Source organism: Pleurodeles waltl, chromosome 3_1, assembly GCF_031143425.1.
Source record: "Pleurodeles waltl isolate 20211129_DDA chromosome 3_1, aPleWal1.hap1.20221129, whole genome shotgun sequence".
Taxonomy (NCBI): Eukaryota; Metazoa; Chordata; class Amphibia; order Caudata; family Salamandridae; genus Pleurodeles; species Pleurodeles waltl.
In genome coordinates this window covers 395497197-395512668 of record NC_090440.1, presented here as the reverse complement: position 1 = coordinate 395512668, position 15472 = coordinate 395497197, and the positions used below count along the sequence as shown (strand labels likewise).

Below are 15472 nucleotides of genomic sequence, written 5' to 3'. Positions count from 1 at the left end.
GCAAGCAGCAGGCCATCAGAACAAAGCAGCAGGAAGAGTGGCAGTCCCTCCTACAGCATCCAACTCTTCTTCCTGGCAGAATTTCCTCAGTCCAGAAGGATTCCAACTTTATGGGGTCAGAGGTCCAGTACTTATACCCCTTTCTGTCTTCGAAGTAGCCAAACTTCAAAGAGAAGTGTTTTTAGTGCACAAGACCCTGCCTTTCCTGCCCTGGCCCCAGACACCTTCCAGGGGGTTGGAGACTGCTTGTGTAAGAACAGGCACAGCTCTACTCAGTTGCAAGTGTCAGCTCCTCTCACCACTCTAGTTCAGGAAGACCCATCAGGATATGCAGGGCACACCTCAACTTCCTGTGTCTAGAGTGAATTCATAAATAGCTCCAGACATGTATTCCACAGCCAGTCAGAGGCACAGAATGGTTAAGCGAGAAAATGCCCGCTGTCTAAAATTAGCATTTTCAAACTTACAATTTAAATCCAACTTTACGAAATGATGTATTTTTGAATTGTGAGTTCAGAGACCCCAAACTCCAAATCTCTATCTGCTCCCAGTGGGAAATTACACTTAAAAGATATTTAAAGCCAATGCTTGTGTTACCCTATGGGAGAGATAGTCTTTGCCATAGTAAAAACTGAATTTAGCCATATTCTCGATCAGGCCATGTTAAGCACACCAGTGCATGTCCTACCTTTTAAATACACTGCACCCTGTCCATGGGACTGCCTTGGGCCAAAACTTAGGGTTGACTTACATGTAGTAAAAGGGAAGGTTTGGGCCTGGCAAGTGGGTACACTTGTCAGGTCGAATTGACAGTGCAAAACTGCGCACACAGACACTGCAGTGGCAGATCTGAGACATGTTTACAGGGCTACTCATGTGGGTGGCGCAATCAGTGCTGCAGGCCCACTAGTAGCATTTGATTTACAGGCCCTGGGCACACATAGTGCACTCTACTATGGACTTACTAGTTAATCAAATATGTCAATCGTGAATAAACCAAACACCAATACTATTTAGACAGAGAGCACTTAAGCACTGATCAGCAGTGGTAAAGTGCCCAGAGTCCTAAAGCCAGCAAAAACGAAAATAAGCACATGATCTAAACAAAAGGTAGAAGCCAAAGGTTTGAGCATAAACCTGCACAAAGGGCCATTTCCGACATGATGTATGAGAAGACACAATGGCAGGTGTTTCAGACCAGTATTTGACTGACCTGATGTCGAAGGTCAGACTCTGTGAAGCTTGATCCCAATTGTCTGGCTGAGAACACATGGTTTGAGAACACATGGTTTATGGTAGGAGATTCCTCCTTAAATAAGGTTCTACCTATGGGAACTCCACCTGGTGGTTGGGGTTTGCACAATGCGTCAGCAGGCACCTACTAGATGATGTTAGCAATGCAAACACCCACAGATCTTTGTTCTCATGGTAATATGTATCCACTATTGTTGTCCTTGTATGCCCTCCCTGCTGGACCCCTCACCTGTGTCTTGACCAAACCACTTGCCTCCCGTACAGGTAGTAATTTTGGCATCACATCAAAATCGTTTAACATTTTCAAATTAAAAAATAAATGTAGAAATTCTTTGCAAGGAACTGATTTGTGTTTTACCTATCGTCCTCCAGCATAATTTGTGTCAAGAACACAAATTATTTTCATTGTGGATGGATAGAGGTCACTCCTGATTTTACATGGAGACAAGTACTTTGTTAATGAACTCTTAGCTGTATGGGGACACAGTGATTGGAATTTTGTATGTCATATCAGTATTTGTATACGTAAAGGAGATCTAGCCGAAGTGATATATTTTCTTTTCATGTGTAAAATGTTCTAATCAAACGTCACTCTGCGGTGTTCTATACAGTGTCTGCTTAAGCGCTGCCTCACTTCTGAACAGCACCTGGCACCTGTTTCTCTACCAGCCTGGTAACTGGTTATTGTGAACTGCATCAAAATGTTCAGCTCTCATTATTTTACATCCATTATATTTTTAAGAGTTCCTTTTCTTCATCCTTCTTAACGCCTTAATCTTTCATCGATGTGTAAATTCTGTTGATTCTGCTTGGGAACTAAGGGGAAAATAGCCTTCAATCCATGTATTTTCTTTAAACTATCACTTGCTTTTTTCAGTATACACTTTGCTTATCTTGGCACATCTGTAAATAAATGTTTGTTTATTGGCTGTAGGGAATGCTCTTATGCATCAATGATGACTGGTCTGAACAAGCCCACTGGTCTGTCAAAATGATAGTAAGTGGTTTACCAGTATGAGCTCCCTCCCTCCATTTTGTATGTCGTGCTTAGATGAGGTTGTGCCCTAGTGCCAAGGGGTAGATTGTCAAGTAACGGGAAGGACTCCATTAGAAGTGGGTATCTCTCCCCATTAGTGGGGGTGTTGGTATTCTCTTGCTTGCTAATGCAGCGTAACTCATTCATGAGGCAGCAGAGTGGCTTAAGAGCGTGTTTCGTCCTTTGTAATATGTTCTCTGACAGAAAGGGGTCAAGGCCCCCAAGCATTGGAGAGGGACTTCGTGGTCCTGCAGTCACAGTGGACGACACCTCGCTCTTTGCCTGCTGACCAGCTTTAGAATTCAGTGTACTCCTTCCTCCTTTGTGTCCAGCTGTGTTGTACTGCTGTCTGCAAAAGCACTGATCTGTGCATTAGACTTGCAATTTACCACCTATAGATAGTCATCTATTTGTAATTGCTTGGTGGAATTCATTAGGTGGCAGTGTGGTTGCTTAAATGTAGTCAAGTGAGGGTTGTCGAGATACATGATTTTAACTTGCTGCAAAAGAAGATTTAATTGCCTCTAGCGGTATTTAGCAATTACCACTACAGTGTTTCACTGCCCATCACTGTAGCATAAAATATTATTTGGACATTAAAATGTACTCTCCCTGGGTTACCTCTGCATGTAAAATTACCACCAATTGTACATGGATTATCTCCGCTAGGGATTGTGGTCCAGAGAATAAATTCGACTGGAAATGTATTGCCCTGCAACAAGACTGACTCTGGGTTAGCTTTAGGAAGGGACAGTAAAAAAACAGCTTCCTCTGTTTGAAGTAGCTTTGGTGTGGTCCGCAAACACAAGTTGTGCTCTGGAGGCACGGCCACTCACTGCAACTTAACTCATGTCTCTGGTAATATTATTGGGATATCCTTATGTATTCTGTCGGCACTACATTTTAGCCCAAGTGATATTTTGTTTAGGTGCCAAAAGTAACTAGCAGCATCATGAAATGATGTAATCAAAAAGTGGTTACGTTATTAGGAGTCGCTTGGCGATTACACTCGGCCTACTGTGTTTTTATCCGAGGGATAATTTACCACCTGGTGGAAATTATACAGAAGGCCCTTGCAGCAGAAAGTGTGGGTTTTAGCAGCTCGGATGAAAGGTGTAAGAAAATAACTCTCTAGCCTTTTGCCATTTTTATCACCCTCATGGAGTGTTTTGAATTTGTGCTGTGTTAAAAACTTTTTATCTTGCCTGGCGCTTCAGTATTACAGAATCCTTAGCAACTGCCCGTTTTAACAATACCGTTGTTTAGGGTCGAGCCTGCGAGTGCATGCGCTAGCGCATGCAAGACTCTATTGTGTTCAGTACAGGGCTTGGAGCCCGCCTGTCGCTCACCATTTGTTGTTTTGCATGGCACTCTTCTTTACAGCTTTGTAATTCGTCAAGACATGCTTGGCATCACTTCCGTTTCTCTGTGTGGAGCAGGCATCAAGCACTAATTGATGCAACTTAATTAGTGTCTGTCCGCTGCACCCGACGTGATCGGGGTACTATTTGTTGTTTTAATTTTGAGTGTCCTGCAAACAGAAGGCTTCTGACTGGCAAAAACGTGCCCAGCAATCACAAAATTGCAAAGTTTTATTTTTTAAAGCTGACTTTATTTTGCCAAGTCGTCTTTTCAAAGCTTCTTCTCATGGTTGCTTTTGTTTTTGCTGGTGGGTGCTGTTGTCAAAAGATGACAATTAACTTGTTTGAAATATGCGAGACCTATTACATTGCAAATACTTGTTTCAGTTGTAGGTGAAAAGTGTGATTTGCATCCTACCCGCAGCTGGCACTTTGATACTAACACTCATACCTCTGCTACAGTGAGGGGGAGTGGGCCTTTCCTTTTCATGTGATTTCAGTGCTCCTGATGTCATTAGACGGGAAATGAATTCACGATATGGCGGTGTGTCTTGAGTTGAATGAGGTTTTTGTTTCACAAGCACTGTGACGGCAGGTCGCTTGGTTTCAACACTCGGGCACACCCTGCCCTTTCTCAATGTGCTGAAGTTCAGTGGAACAGCACAGGCCCTGATTCAGCCAGTATCGTTGCAACGTGCAGGAAACACTAGTGCTGTTGTTTCCGATATTTATATCTCGCTTAAAGTTCGTCGCTGCGTGAGTTTAGGAAGGGGTTGTCAGGTGCTTGGGGGTGTAATATTGCTGTTGGAAAATTCAATTTAAGACTTGGAGGCTGAACAATGTGGATTAGCTACCCTGTTTTTGCTGTTGGTGTGAAGACTGAGTGCTAATGATCCTAAATATAAGATATTGCATACAGAAAACAGTTGTGTTGAAGGTCCAGCATACTCTTTACCATTTCCATGTTTTTTTTTTTGATCACACAGGTTGGTTTATCATAGGTTTGCCACTCTTGAAATCCAGGTCGCTTCCTTTTAAAGCACAGATGCTCTATGTCTCCAGATTTACCATTGCTTCTCTTGACCCTTTGCGCCTGTCCTAGGCCTTTAAAAAATCGTGTTTGACCCTCGGGAAGGTTAGTCCTCTTGTCAAGAACTATTATGTACAGCTTACCCTTTCTTCTCAGGGTTCACATTTGAACTTTGGTTCTATTCTTCTAATTCTGCAGAAAAAAAACTGCTCCTTGTAATCTAGACATTTATGTTTCCGCACTAAGTAGAGTCTCCCTGTGCCAACATGAATGGCTAGTGAATGCCGCAATCCGATCTTTGTTCTAGTTGATACCTGTTTGAAGGCCTTACCCTAACTTCCTAGGACTTGTGGTTCAAACAGTACACCGCTTGCTACCCTGAATCCAGACCGGTTCCAAGCTATCAGTATCTTTCTATAGATTTGCCCATCAGAAATTAATAAAATACTGTGGGCAGTGCATCACCAGGGATGTGCATAACATGCCCCTCCTGTCTAGAGGCCTTAAACATCTTACCTCCTATTATGTAAATTTTTCCAAGGTCTTTGGGCCCTAAATGTACTCTTTTGAATTTGCCACCATCGACCATGATTTGTCACTTCCTTTACCACATTTTCAGTGTGACAATCATGATTTGCTGCATTATTCCCCATAGGATTTCACAACCATATCAAACGTCCATGGTGTTGATGTTATTTGCAGATATTTTCACCTTTACAACTTCTGTCCAGTGTCATTTCTAAACACATGAAAGAATTCTAGCGTGAGATCTGAACACTTGTGGCACCCTATTTGACACATCACATCTCAACATGGGCTCTTTTTCTTGACACCATTCTACCTAGCACCATTTACCACACACTTTCTATTCGTATCTTACCTTTCATTCATGTTCTTATGTATTGCAGTATTGAAGGCTTTACTGAACTCCTATACGAGACCATACTGCATTCTGACGTATTGTATCTTACTGGTTGCACAGTAAAGCAACTCAATTAAAGAATGATTGAATGCATCAGTCAATTAGATCTACCTGCCATGCTTTCCGTTTGTGACACCATGCTACAGTGGAACCTGTTGTCCACTTTTTAAGGGTATGTGGGAGGTGATCCAACCAGACTGTAGAAGTGGTAATTTTGTAAATCTGCTGACACTGAGAGATTGTCGCTGGATTGACCACATACCCAAGACCACGTTCAGATTCAGTGAAGTCCCGGAATTCAGCAGTTTAGCTATTCTTAAAACTTTGCTGCACAATAAATTTTTGGGATATTCATCTCTATTGTATGTATGAACAAATAGCTCGTGTATGTCAGGTGCACTGAAATTGTTGTAATTTAATATCACTCATGATAACATCTATATAGGTAATTAATTACTGCTTCCAGATGTTTAGCTCACTGTTATTTTCACACTTTTTATGACAGAGAAGATGTTCACATAAGCTATTTTTTTGACAAATACAGTGATGTAAGCTGTTAGAGAAGCAACATGGACGGAAAGTTTCTCCCTGCCCTTCCTCCATCTTGTAAATTTTATTCTAGACTTTTGCGGATGAGAGCATCCCTGCCCCTGATTGGTCATTTGTCCATGACACTGACATAAATGCGTCCACGCCTAGCTGCTTGAATCGCGTACTTCAGTCGCACAGCATCTCCACGAAAACAGCATGGCCATTATGTGGGCTGTTTATTAGATTAATGACGCATTTTGGACTCTACATGCCTGTTAACAATTCACGTAAGCAAATGGCCTAATTTGTTGTTCCATCCTATGCTGCAGCCGGAAACATGGATTTTAACAGATGTTTCTTCTAAATGAATAAACATAACAAACATTTATGTTTAATAAAACCTTAAGGACAATTGTTATAAATTAACCTAATTTGGCAGGTACTTGTATCATCCTGCCAGTTGAAGTTGAAGCTCGAGTGTAAACTTTGTGTATGCTCGTATGCCCACCTTAAGAGCTGCAATAAAAACAGATTTAGTGAACTCCTTCTATAAATGTAAGTCAGTCTGTACGTTTCTTTATATAGGATTCATTGGATGAATTTCACCAAAGGCAGTCAGTGACTGTCGTGAGTCTAATTCTCTGATCTTGTGTATGCGTAAGACTATTGGGTCATATATGGCCATTGCATTGGTTGAGCCACGTCCAAAGCCTTTTAAACGTTAGATATATACCCTTTAGACAAAGCATAAGACCTAGACAATGTCCTCATCAGTGGCATTCCTATATTAACCAATAATCTGTTTTCTAATGTTGGAGCTCAATGTCTAATTTGTAGATCTTTCATTTTTTCAGTTATCCCCAAACCACATTCCTACTTGCATATCTAAAATGATTTTATGTGACCTGTCTGAAACATGTTTGCTAAAGCTCTGCAGTCACCTAACTTCCATGTCCTAAAGCGCTTCTTCACCTGGACCAGCAGGAAGCCACGGTTGTGATGCATTGGTGTTTCTGGCCACTGCATGGTCCGTATGTGGCATTTGCTTGGTTATATGATGGAAGAACTAATGTGAGAACCACACATGCCTGACCAACTTGGTCAGACCAACTACAGCATTGTTACCACAAATGCCTTAACCACGCATACCTTTACAATGATTTTTCATTGTAAAAGCATGTCTAGTAAAGGCAGGTGTAGAAACGGCATGTGTGGATCTAGCATGCCACCCCCCACTCGCTCTAACGCCCAAAAGTACCCCACCCCAGTACTAAAACTACCCCAACCCCACCCCTAAAAACAAAAGTACCCCACCCCCCCAGAGCCCTAAAACCTTCCCTGACCCCCCACCCACCCTAAAAACCAGACACCCTTACCCTTAAAAACAAAACAGCCCGATCCCCCCCCGCCCCTCCCCTAAAAACAAAACTACCCCGACCCCACCACCCCACCCCTAAAAACAAAACTACCCTGAGCCCTAAAACCTTCTCCAATTATCCCTGCCCTAAAAACAACTGACACACCATCCCCAAAAACCAAACTAACCCGATCCCCCACCCCTGCCCCTAAAAAACAAACTACCCTGATCCTCCCACCCTGCCCCTAAAAACCAAACTACCCCGATCCCCCCACCCTACCCCTAAAAACAAAACTATCCAAGCCCTTAATCCAACTCCTGACCCCTAAAACTACCCCCAACCCTGCCCCAACCCCACTTACCTGAACAAACTACCCAATTCCCCCCACCCCGCCCCTAAAAAACAAACTACCCCGATCCTCCCACCCCACCCCTAAAAACCAAACTACCTTGATCCCCTGCCCCAAGCTCTTAACACACACCCCAAAAAACTACCTCCCACCCCTGCCCCAACCCCACTTACCTGACCAAACTAACCCGATTTCTCACACCCCCCCCACCCGCCCACCCCTAAAAACATACTACCCCGCCCACCCCTGTCCTAGGCATTCGTTGTTCCGGCAAGCAAGGTTACTTTTGCGTTGTAAACAACATCGTTGTTCCGGAGTTGTGGTTCAGGACATTTCCCCTTTTGCTTCCCTGTTCTCCTGAGGGACCATTCAAAGACAAACTGGTGTTGTGCTAGTATGTAATCTGCAAGCTCCAATCCCCTACATATTTTTGAATTTAGAAGCTTTGTCGAAAGACTATGCTTCTTCCTCTCCTATGTAAAGTTACTGAAAATGTGCTGTAGGTTTTTCAGTGCTCCTAATGGCATAGACACTGGCAGCAGTAGTGTTCGCACTGTTTTTAGTACACTTACCCTACTCAGTCACCGTATACATTTTGCGCCTCCCAGGATCTTTCTTAGTCTTGTCAATTGGTGTTGGGAAGACACAGTTGTACAAACGCTGTGTAGAAGGTGCATGGCATATGCTTAAGTTTCTTATCTTTTTTTCATCCATATAAATGGAGGTAACAAACATGGGAATTAAACTACTCTCCTTCTTTGCATGAAGACCTGTTTAATCAAGGATGGAGGAGACTCCAGGGCTGCTATCCTGTTAGATTTATGGGCTGTTTGAGTAAATGAGTGGTAGGGATAGGTAGGTGGTTTGTGGACTATTGATGCATGGTATGTAGAGTTCTTTACAGATGTTCATCTTCAACTCTTTGCAAAATTGTAGCCCTTGTTGGGGTGGTCCTAATGGATATGGGATATTGTTCCAGATCCTGGTTGCATAGATGGAAAAGGCTTCTGGCTTTGTGTTTTTTGTTTTTTTCAATTTTACTCCCCTTAATCTGCAGTCTGATGGTGTCTTGGCCATGGATGTACCGAGAAACACCGGCCAGGGATGGTGAACGTTTCCGCAACGTAAGTGGGAGTGCTGATCATGATGGCTTGGTGAATTATGCAGCTGGTTTTGAAGATGGCGGGGGTCGTCAAAGGGAGCCAATGAAGTTCCATCAGGGTGAGGGTAATGTGATTATAATTTTTCCAGCCCTGAATGAGACATTGCTGTGCTATGTAGCATGCCCTTTAGGGGTGCCAGTGCGGAGTCTGGGAGCCCAATGAGTAGGGTGCGACCACCATCTAGATGAGAGAGCACCAGGGCTTGAACATCAGTTCTGAAGTCACTTTCTGGAAGAAATGGTTATACTTTATTTAGAGCAGAGATCTGGTGCCAGGCGTTTTGTTTTTGTGTTTTTTTTTTCTTCTTTTTTTTGGCAGTGTGCTCCTTAAGGGCGAGATTGGTGTCCAGGGTGAATCGATTGTGACTTGGAATCCAGAGAAAGTTGGGTTTGAAGCCATCAAGGTTCATGTCACATAGCCAAGTTTACACTGTTCCTTCTTATGTGTTCTTGGCAAATTCTGTCTTAGTTGGGTTGAACTTCAAGTAGGCAGCGATCATGGAGGTCTCTATGATTTGCAAGCAGGGTTTAAATGCCTGAAGCACAGGAGACTTTCAGTAGGGTTGATACTATTACCTGTGAAAAGAGCACCAACCGTTTTCATGTAGAGGTTGGCGATGACAGGGACAGTATGGAACTTTGGAGTACCCGGTAGGTGATGGAGATCTTTTGAGACCTGGTGGTGCCAGTGTGAACAAACTGGTGTCAGTTAATAGGGGAACTAGTGAAGCACATTACCAGTGAATCTAATTCGAGATTCCAGGGTGCGTATGAGGGTGGGATGGTCTAGTGTGTTGAAGACAGCAGGGAAATCTAGCAATACTACAAGGCAGGTGTCATCTTAATATGTGCTTAATAGGGCATAATCTGCAATGTGTAATGTGGCAGTGTCTGCTGCAGTGTAATTTGAAGCTAGACTGGTAGCCGTCAGGAGATGGTCAGCGTTAATGTGATCTTCGAGTTGCGCATAGATTGATTTTTCAATGATCCTGCTCATGAATGCTAGGTGAGTCCAGGGCCAGCAATCGACTAAGTCATCGGGGTCCAGTGTAGGTTTCTTGGAGTGAGAGGGCCTGCTTGTATCTTTCTGGGAAGATTCTGTGAGTGAGGGAGTCATTGACAGTGGTGAGCAGTGGTGATGGGACATCCCCAGAGAGAACTCTAAGGAAGTACGACATAATCTTCATAAGAAATGGCTTTGAGGGAGTTGAGTTTGTCAGCTACATCTTTGAGAGAGAGGGCTTTGAAGAATTACCATTGTGGGATTCTGTGAGAAGAGGTCGGGAGATGAAGGGAAGGGGGAGGATTCTGTGGGAAGGGGTGGGGAGATATAGCAGGCTTTGTGTTGTATGTGAGCTGTTGACTCTTCTGTATTTCTCACTAAAGTGGAGGTTGATGGCATTGTACTTTCCTGTGGAGTGAGGAAGGAATAAGTGGGTGTGATGGGGGTTGATTCAGTGCTCAGTTGTTTTAAAACGTGTTCTGCCTTTTCAGTCAGAGGCAAGAGTACATCAGCTGCAATTATATTCTCCTTATAAGCCTCATCCCTGAAGTGCACGCTCTTAATTCTGCCATTCTCTCTGATCCCAGGGCTGACTCAACGGAAGCACTCTCAGCAAAACTGCAATGTTGGGATAACCACCATGCCATGGCAGACTGCTCTGATTTATTAATTTATTTATTTTGTGCACACAATCCCTAAAGGGCAAGCCTATTTCTCAAAAATCGAAAAAGAAATGTCTCTGGTGCACAGGGAGTTATCTCCTGCATGTCTGTGACATGCTACATTGTTTTCCTGCTTGGGACTGCCATGCCCTTAACAGTGGTCCCGAGCAGGAACATCTGAAAGCCTGTGGTGAATGGGCCGGTTACTAGGAGTTTCCAGTTGTGGAACCAGTCAATGCTCCGTCATCAGAAACCTCCCAGTTCACTTGACACTGAACCCCGTGGGGAAACAATGCGTGAACAGATTGGGCCGATTCATAGTGAATGTTCCCCATCAGCCAAACTCCAAATTACGTCCTCAGTCGTTAGTAGTTATGCTTGTATAACACTGTTGTTTGAATCCTACGATGAGAACAAGTGTTTCTGTAAAGACGGAGACCGGCAGTAACAGGTAATATTTTATTCTAAAATATGCGGGGACTTTACAGGAGCAATGTCGGAACCGCTCCGTTCATTCTGATCCTTTCCTTCCTAACCGCCACCTTCCGAACCCCCGTCTCGTAGATCGAATGCGAATGTCAACCTTTCACATTCGATCTACGCACCACACATCTTCCCCTCTTATCAACAACAACAAAACAAATAACATACTTAAAATTTGGAAAATACATATAAGAGAAAATACATAATACATGTACCTCTAAAGGAAATTAATTTTTTACATTGAATTGGAAGCATTCCCATTTAGTTAACTTCCCATCACAAATTCATTGAAATGCCTTGGTAATTTCCTTTCTCTCAAACTTTTACGAATAGGTATCACGTCATCCTCCCGATTCCTAGATTCAAGACCACGGAATTCACCGCCTCCTTCACCTCTGTCTGGCCGCGCATCCTCGTATCCCCACAAATATCCACTCTCTTCATCAAAATCTTCACACCCAAATTCCTGGGGAATGTTACTTGCTTTAAACAAACTCACATGCCGCAAATTACGTACTCTTCCATCCTCAAGCTGAACTGCACCATTCAATACCTTCACCACTTTCATAGGGCGTGACCATCTCGCATTCCCTTTATTTATTAGCCCAAAATTCTTCACACGTACGTACTGTCCAACTGCCAAGTTTGGCATATTTTTTCCACTATTGATTTTGCTTAAAACTTTGTTTTGATACTCTTGCACCCGATTTCTCACAGAGCTAAAGTCTACCCCACCAAAACTTCCTTGCCTTCTGTTCATCAACCACCAAGGGATTAGTTTAGAAGATGGTTTCCGACCCCTCAGTAACTCAAAAGGTGTTTTTCCAGTGACTGAATGTGGCGTAATTCTGTATGATAACAACATATTTTGGATGGCCTCCTTCCAAGACAAATTAGATTCTAAAGCTAATTGTATAGTGTCCTTAATAACCTTGTTGAACCTTTCAACCTGACCATTGCCTTCAGGATGGTATAATGACACCCTCACATGATTTACCCCACAGCTCTTCAAAAAGGAACTCATCTTAACAGAAGTTGTACACCATTGTCCGAAACAATAGTTTCAGGAATTCCTTCCCTCGCAAATACATCTTTTAAGAATTGGATCACAGTATCAGTAGTTATATTGCCAACCATACGAACCTCTGGCCATTTGGAAAAATAATCAACTAGGACAATCGCATACCCTTCCTTAGCAGGTAAGTTAACAAACTGACCCATAAAATCAATTGCAACTTTGCGCCACGGGCCATCAGGCAACTCAACCAACTGTAATGGTACCACTAATGGTTTCACAGACTTATCACTCAGTACACACTTACCACACTCTCTTACCCAACGATCTACCATACCATCTAACCCCGGCCACCAAAAAACTTCTTTGATCTTCCTCCTGGTACTTGCCATGCCACCATGACCTTCATGTCCCAACTTAACAATGGTATCACGCATACCATAGAGAGGCACAATTTTATCACCTCTTAATATAATATCATTCGACACAGACAATTCCTCTTTAATCTTCCAAAATGTACTGCTCTCACCTCGTAAACTACGTTCTGATGGCCATCCTCTCAAAATAAACTCCTTCACTTTCAACAAAACCTCATCCTTCTGCATTTCTCTCATCCACACGCATTCAGATAAATTGTCATGCACATTCCCATTTTGCAGAAACATAGCATCCCTATAAGTGAACGCAACATCACACTCTCCATCATCAATTTCCTCGGCACTACTATGCGATAGTGGTAACCGAGACAACCCATCTGCTACACAATTACTTTTCCCTGGAAGATGCAAAATCTCAAAGTGATACATTTGTAATTTGGAAGCCAACCTTGCCAACCTAGGAGTGAGGTTCCTTCCCCCTCCCGCGCTCAAAATATTAATCAGAGGTTTGTGATCCGTACAAATTTTAAATTTGCGCCCCCATATGTACATCCTAAATCGTTGCACAGCCCACGTAGCGGCCAATAACTCCTTCTCAATTACAGAATAGTTCCTCTCTGCTTGAGACAGAGTACGAGAAGCATATGCAACCACCCATGTGTCTCCTTTCTTCTTCTGAGACAAAACCGCACCAATACCATATGCGGAAGCATCTACTGCTATAATACATTCAGCAGTTTCATCAAACAATTTGAGACAAGAGGCATTGACAATTTCTTTCTTTATAGTCGAAAACTCCTTGGAATGTATCTCTGTCCAGCAGAACGTCGCATTTTTCCTCAGCAAGGCACGGAGGTTCTCCACCTTGGATGCAAAGTTTTCCACAAAGCGAGAATAAAACTCTGCTAGGCCTAAAAATGATAACAATTGTTCCTTGCACCTTGGTTCTGGAGCCTCACTAATAGCTTTGATGTGACTAACCTTAGGTCGAATACCATCCTTAGAAATAATATGACCTAAATATTCCACGTGGCTCTCTCCAAATTTGCACTTTTGATCCTTAGCAGTTAATCCATAGTCACTCAGTGCTTGCAATACTATTTTTAAGTTCCGGTCATGCTCACTTCTGTCGCGACCATATACTAAAATGTCATCCTGGAATACCTTTGCCCCCTTAACATTCGAAAGTATTTTGGACAATTCCCTCTGAAAAACTGCAGACGCACTAGCCAATCCAAACGGCATCCTTTTGTACTGGAACATCCCCTCCGGTGTAATAAAAGCTGTACAATGTTTAGACTCAGGACTTAAATGTATCTGGTGATACGCACTTGCCAAGTCGATGGTTGAAAATACAGTAGCATCTCCAATAGACGACATCAATTCCTGCAAATTTGGTAAAGGAAATGTATCTATCCAAATTGCATCATTGAGTGCCCGCAGGTCAACACACAACCTGAGGTCCCCACTGGATTTTACCGAAATTACAATCGGAGAAACCCAATCGGAGCACTCAATGGGTTCAATAATATCATTATCACACAAATCCTTTAACATCTCCTTCAATTTTTCTCTATAATTCAAGGGAACATTCCTCAACTTCTGCCTTATGGGAACAGCATTCTCCTTTAATACAATTGTATGTCTAAAATTTTTCATACTTCCCAAACAACCACTAAACACGGTGGGAAATAGTCCCTTTATATCATGATACAAATCATCCTGTGACGTATCCATACTCACAATGTACACTGGCGGAGTAGCATTAGGGTCCACCCTCAACCCCAATTGACATATATGTGGCCAACCCAGAATAGTTGCCCCTCCTTCTGCCACAAGAACTTCACCTGAACACTTCTTTCCAGCATATTCGATTTCTGCCTGTATTTTTCCTACAATAGCAATTTTATGACCAGAATAACTGCAAGGACTGTTTTTTGTTTTTTGTAAACTCCTTCCAGGCCACAACTGATTAAATAGAAACTTGCCTATTATAGTGTACCACGCACACGAGTCCACCATAACTTCCAGTCGTGCACCGTCAATATTTATATAACACTTCGGAAATTGAAGCTCTTTTCCCTTAATGTTACGCTCTTGAATACTTAGTACCAAATTCTGAATTCCTCCCTCAACCTCATCATCATCCACATTCTCCACAACACAACTCACTTTTTTCTCGAAACTTCTGCAGACGCGTGCAAAATGTCCCTTTTTTTTACATGCACTGCAATTTTTCCCAATCGCCGGACAACCATTAAAATTTGCAAAATGCGAACTGGCGCCGCATCTAAAGCACACTCTAGTATTGTTATTCATGCCAGACTTGTTATCCCCACTACCAGACCAGGAAACCATTTTTTTCTTTTTATCCTTGCAATCCCTGTCTTTGCTTACGGTACAAACGTTGTCACAATCTTTAACTTCCCTCCTCATAGTTTGTATGCAATCTTCGGTAATCTCAATGCTCCTCGCCACTTCAACAGCCGTTTTTAAAGATATTTCCCCAGAAGACCAAAGTTTCTCCTGTATTTTTTTAGATTTAGTCTTCATTAATAATTGGTCCCTTAAAACTTGGTCATATGTCATATTGTCAAAAGCACACGTAACCGCTAAGCCTCTTAACACTGCCATATACTGGTCAATAGACTCATCAACCTTCTGTTCCCTGGAATAAAATGTATATCTTTCCATAACTACATTTATTTTCCGGCCATACCTATCCTGTAACTGTTGTAAAGCACATTTATACACATCTACCCCATGCACATTATCTACAGGTGGTAAATTTTTAAATTCCCTTAACCCTACAGCGCCCAAACGATGTTTAAGCAATGACAGGTGCCTATCAGGTGAACATTCGCCCTCTTCCAACACATCAACATATGCCTCAAATAAATCCAACCACAATTCCCACTGAATGGGCGGA

At 42.7% G+C, this 15472-nt stretch overlaps 1 protein-coding gene across 1 annotated transcript in view; it reads left to right on the top strand.

Moving 5' to 3' along the window:
• IQGAP1 (IQ motif containing GTPase activating protein 1) overlaps positions 1-15472 on the top strand; it is a 424957-nt gene that overhangs the window by 54183 nt on the left and 355302 nt on the right. The gene's annotated exons all lie outside the window — the stretch shown is intronic.